The following is a 6000-nucleotide window of genomic DNA, read 5'->3' on the forward strand; positions in this document are numbered from 1 at the left end:
GAACAAATGCTGAGCAGAAAGAACCACTCCTAGAATAGGGACATTACCCTGGCAAAATATATTACATGTCCTCAGAAATATTTTTGTAGAGTCACAGAATGTAATTGTTTTTCCATTTCAGATGTTGTAAGAAATCTTTCCTACTTTTCTTCTATTTAAAAACCAGTCCGTGGGAGAAGTTGTTCACCAAGTGATTCAGAAATGCTGCTCAAATAGCATAGGCTGAACTGGTTGCTTTAAAGTCTGAAGCTTTTATTACTGGTTAAACCTTCTCGGTTACAGGCTGAAGTAATTGCAGTGCATGGTGAATAAAATACGGCTCATTCTGAAATTGAGGCATCAATTTTGAATCTGTCCCTGCCAAAAAAGTAGGGAAATGTAACAATTTAGACAAATCAGCCACTGAATGAGTCCTACTGCTTGCTGAGGTGGAGCCTTCCCATCAGATCATTTCATACGCAGGGGGAGATGCTGCCTCTCCATCCACACACCTCGCTTCCAGAATCAAGGTCGTTACGTCACGTGTCAAATAATTAGCTCCAAAATCCAACCATTAATCAAATTTATTGCCTTGCTCTTGCATCACATCCCCAAAATAAATGCAGGGCAGTTATGTCAGCTGCTTTGCAGCTCACAGACAGGGCAGGCATCCACAGCCACTTTGCTCCTGGTGTTTTCGTGCTTTCTTGGTGGCGTTATTTGCTCTAAGCTTTGAAAAAGTGAATTCTGATGCTGAGAGAGGGGAGAGCGAGTGAGTCCTGTAGGCACAACTAAATGAACTGTTTCGGTCTCTCTGAAGGTCAGCAGATAGTTTCAACTGGATCTTCAGGACGATGCTGAAGCGACCGAGGCTCGGGCAAAAAGCAGCTTATGGATGCTCTCAGCAAGGCAGACAGCGGTTTTTCCCTGTAATTTTGTTCCACAAGTCAAGAACCCTTCTACATCTTTCCATACACATTGTGAAAATCCATGTTATACTAACACAAACACACGCACGCACACTTCACACATTAAATATCTATAAAATGACTGGCTTTCTCTGCAGAGAGGCTCTGCCTGTGCCACAAACACTTCAAAGGCTTCAAAGCAGAGGTGCCTGCAGCAAGGGCTGAAGCTGAGAGCAGAAGTGCCAGTTTCAGCTGACACCGGAGGTTTCAGGATCTTAGGGCATGAAACATTTTTCACTCATTTTAAATTAATTTAATTGGAAAAAAAATTGAAGGCGAACTAACTTGAGCCATTTTTGAAGGTGTGGCGTTCTTTTTTTTTTTGAACTGGAAAATTCTATTTTGAGATTAAACCTGCCTTTAAGTAGATATTTTTAAAAGCAAATATCTTCAGTGTTTAAGAAGGGACTGCAGAGACCTACTCTTTGCAGCCATTTTGGAGAGGAGTTTTTTCTTTCTTTTGCACTGTTACTCCTGCGGCGTTTCAGCTCCAGGGCGGGCAGCGGCTCCAGGCTTTCGTTCTGGTGCCCCTTCTCTGAGTTAATGCATTGGTTCTGCAGGCAAAAAATAGACATTTTTTAGCATTACACAAGCCAAAAGACTCTCTGCTGGATGGATGAATTTGTTGTACATCACAGATAGGAGATGAGGGCTGATGTAAATGCAGTTTTATACTAGGATGCAGCACCCTCCTGCACTCCATGCTGCCCATGTAAGGGTGATACGCAGGGAGGAAATTCTGCCTTTTTTTTTTTTTTTTTTTTTTTTCACCCTTTTTTTTCTAATGAAAGTGCTGAAAGAGTAGAAATACCTTTGTTTTGACAGTCATGGCATGGGAATCTTCTTAAATATCTGCCTACTCATCTGCTGACTCAGAGGTAACCCCTACACCATAAACATTTCAGTGAAGAATACACAGGGTTTGGGAGTGCTTTCTTTTGTTTTTTTTTCAGGTTGCTGGACGCCCAGGGGAAGGATGTGAGTGACCTTGGGTGTTGGATGCTTCGTAGTGGGACAGGTAAAGATCTCCCTAGGACACACGGCTGCACGAGGAGCTCAGCCAGGGCAATCCCTGCGAAGGAGAGACCACAGCCGTTTCCCTGGACTAGCCAAAAGTAGCTCTTACAAGAAGGAGATGAGCTATGCAATCTTAAAGCCATCGTTTAAGTAAAAATATAGCCATTAATGTAAGAATAAGAAGAATTAAAATGTTGTGAGAACGAGTGTGTGAGCATCATGGGGTGCAGCCCCTCCCTGACCTGGTCCAAGGCTGCATCCCGCGGTGCCCAGCGCAGGGAAATGTGGACCCGGAGCATGACTTTCCTGATTTTCTTAGCCTGACCGGCAGCCACATTATCTGTGATTCTGTATGTCCTCCGTAATGCTGTGTACGCTGCCTTTTAGGCCAAACCCTTGGTTAGGGAAAATCGGTGGAGCTTCACGACTGCATTGATTTAATTGATCGAGAGAGTCGGGCTCTGCCTAGCATCTCATCTCCACTCCCAAGCAATATTAATCAGTGCAAAAGATAACAGTGCGTTCTCTAGTTGCAGAAGGAATAAAAAGATTTCTTCCCGAGGACTCCAAAGAGTGCCCTCGGAAAAGAAAATTTATGACAGTGTATTTTCTCTTTCTAGCCCTGGGTTTGCCAGCGGGCGCCAAGCTCAGCCTGTGAAGGTCCCTCTGGACCAGCTCGCCTGCAGCGCTGCGAGGAGGCTGCCGGAGTTCAAGCAGGTACAGCCAGACTGCCACAGGTTTGGGATTTTATCCGCCGACTTTTATTATTTTTATCCAGAAATACTATGGAAAAAAATCACAGATGGGTCTCCAGCCAAGGCAGTAATCGAAATTAGTAGCAAACACATAAAATCTTATAGTTAGTGGATTTTGGGTTTTGCTTTAACAAAACTTACTTGAGTGCTTCCTGGTGTGCCATGATGACATTCTCTATTAAAAATGGCTATCCATGATAAATGGACCCATAAAGGCAGGGGAAGGCCTCGTTCGGGCAGGCAGGGCTGCTGCAGCAAGCCTTCCTAAACACCTCGACCTCCTCACCCTCCTGCAGCAGCTCGCCAACCCAGAGCCACAGTCCTCTCCAAACTGTTTTACCAAAGGATCGGTGTTTCCATCTCATTAATGGGTGATGCACAGATGGGTTCGGTCTTCTGAAATCAAATCAGACTAAAGAGTCTTCTCTCGCTCCCTCCTTGCTGAGGTATCAGTGTACTCCTAGTTTATGCTAGCAATAAATCATTATCTTGGAGCTGCCTAATCCTGGCTTATCTGCCTTGGCTTGAGAGAAGCCAGGAGGGCACGTACAGTCTCGGCTCCACCTTTTGCATTCACCCTTTTGAGGGTGAGTAAATATACAAGGAGCTTTCATCTTCCTACGTCTTGAACACACACAACCGAAGCAGTGCTGGGGCTGGTCAAGGGCAATTTGGCCATCGCCCTCCCATGGGGACGGCAGTGATGAGGAGCTGCCTTCGGGATGGAGAGTTTGGGAACAGCCTCGACGGGAACAGGGCTTGTGCTTTTGCCTGAATGTGGCTCTGCCCTAAATTAAATGCAAAAGTAAAACTCAGGGCAAAAGCTGAATCACTCGTTTAATTTAGCGGTGAAATCATAAGCGAAGCACTACAGTACCTGGTGAAGGGTGCAGTGATTTCTAATTATGGATTATACAGCTAATCAGTACCAATCAACATTTTATGATCTTGACTTAATATTTAATATAATGTTAATTATAATTGCTTTTGCCACAAACTGTGTCAAATACTAGGTGTGATTTCCAGTCCCGGCATGCCTCGCAGCACTGGGTGGGCTCTGGGATAGCTGCTGTAGGAGGGAGCATCTCTCCCCCAAATCCCACCCAGCAGCACAAGCCCACCTCCCCGCTCGCCCTCCTGCTCGGTCTGCCTTGAGTTGTGACGCTAATTAAGTGGTGGTGAGTCTCAGCATTATTAGAATGGAGTTTTTATCTCACATAAGTACCTTCTAGCTACAAACAGGGGAAGTTCATTTAATTAAAAATAATTTTAGTGTAAGTTAATGTGAGCACAGTTCAATTACTCTGAAATAGGTTTAATTTTTTTTTTCTTTTTTTCTTTCAAAGTCTAACAAAAGGCTGCAGAAAAAAATCCAGATAATCCAGATGATACATTCAGGCCATTTCTGTGTGTTTAGACCCCGACATTTGCCTGCTCTGATTCCCGCCCCTTTGCCCCCAAAACGCTGGGCATGAAGGTTGGGAGCTCTGGCATCACAGAAGCTGGAAGGTTTCGGTCAATGAAAACATAATATTTTAAAGCTTTTTTTTTTTTTTTTTCCCTGCACTGCTTTTTTTCCCATCCTTTTATGACCTAGAAAGATACAGAGCTCCTGCCATCCCCAATGACCATTTACTTCTTTATGAATTTCAGCTTCCCTGGGAGAGTCGTCTCAGGAGGGGCACTGCTTGCTCAAAGCGTGTCCAAAATTTTGCAGCAAGGGACTTTTAGGCAAAACACATCACCTCCAGAAATCCCTTCTGACTCTGAACCTTCCACTGCCATGCTGGGTAAATCAGAATTGCTTCTGAAATTCAGTTTCTGATTAAAACAGAACAAGGAAAACTGAGTGGGACATTTTATAGGAGGCAGTGCTCGGGCACAGGGACATTGATTTTAAAAAGAGGGGCTGTTTTTCTTGCATATTACTTAATCAAAGGTTTTAGTGTACTTTAAACTCCTCCTCTTTTGACACGGAGCTCATCGGATATATAAAACTGAAGGTCTGCAAGAGTGAAATCCCCTAACAGCCAAAGCGACCCACCACTAGCATCTCATTACAGAGAAAATTAATGCAGGCGAGCGAAACTCTCCTATATCATTACAGATCTCAGCCCGGGGTACGTACCACAGCTAGGAGGAGATGCTGCTGCGAGCTCAGGCTCTGACATAAGCTCTCCTCTCTCCCGTATTATGGTCAACCTTAAAGTCAAGCACCAGGAGATATATTTGGGGCTGAATGCCATGCCTTGCTTTGCCAGAAGGCTGGCGCTCCCAGAGCAGCTGCTGAGCATCGTGAGGGTCATTAGGGGACAGCAAGAGCCAAGACGACGGGTACGTTTTGATGCAGTCCTTTTTTTCAGCCTCAATGTTTTTTCTTACCCTTCTCTCATTCTGTTACATACAGTCTGCCATGCCGGTGCAGTCTCCTTCAAGCCTATACTTCACCTCTTTACTAGCAAGGCTGAGTGAATAAGTTGAAGCGAATAATCCCTCTTGTGAATTTCACCTCTTTTTCAGTATACAATTGCCTTTGATGGATTCATTATTCCCAATTATTTGCTGAATAGCTTTAGTAAATAATTCTCTGGCTGTAGATGGATGGCGAGTATTTTGCTGTAATTATTTAATGGTCAAAATTTAAGCTCTGCTGGGTAAGTATAACGGCTCACATGAGCTGTGTTGATGCTTTTTCCTTGCTCTGCTCTCTAAGCAGATGTGTGGCATTGGCTCATGGGGGGACCAAGCTCCAGGCTGGCAGCAGACTCAGGCAGACAGTCCTCTGGTTTGGTTGGGGTTTTTTGTTTTTTTTCAGGCTTTTTTCTGGTCGTTTGAGGCTTAAAAACTTCACTTAGGATTTGCTTTCAAGGCAGGACCCAGGGCTGGGTGCTGGCAGCATCCTCCCTCTGCTCAGGAGTGCATCTGCCAGTGGCACGGTGGCCAAAATGTCACTACAAGCAAGTGCAGAATCATGTAACGATAGCAAGGCTAGATTCATGCCACTGTTCCCGTGATTGTTTATTGATCATCCTCAGGGTTTCACCCAGCTCTATCTGTTACTCGGTAAAAGAGGTTTCTGTCCTTAAGTGCCTTCATGCCTTTTCAAAGTCCTTTTGCCAGCTCTAACCTGAAATCCGTGCATGATAATAGCAAAAGTCCTCAGCTCCGCTGCGCACAGACCACCTAAGACCCTCTTCGCAGGCCTGACAGGTTTTGATCTAATTGAAACTGTATTTTAAAAAAACTAAAACGTAAAACCAAAGCAAATCCAGAATGTTTAA

Source organism: Haliaeetus leucocephalus, unplaced genomic scaffold (assembly GCF_000737465.1).
Source record: "Haliaeetus leucocephalus isolate CR32 unplaced genomic scaffold, Haliaeetus_leucocephalus-4.0 Scaffold340, whole genome shotgun sequence".
Classification (NCBI taxonomy): Eukaryota; Metazoa; Chordata; class Aves; order Accipitriformes; family Accipitridae; genus Haliaeetus; species Haliaeetus leucocephalus.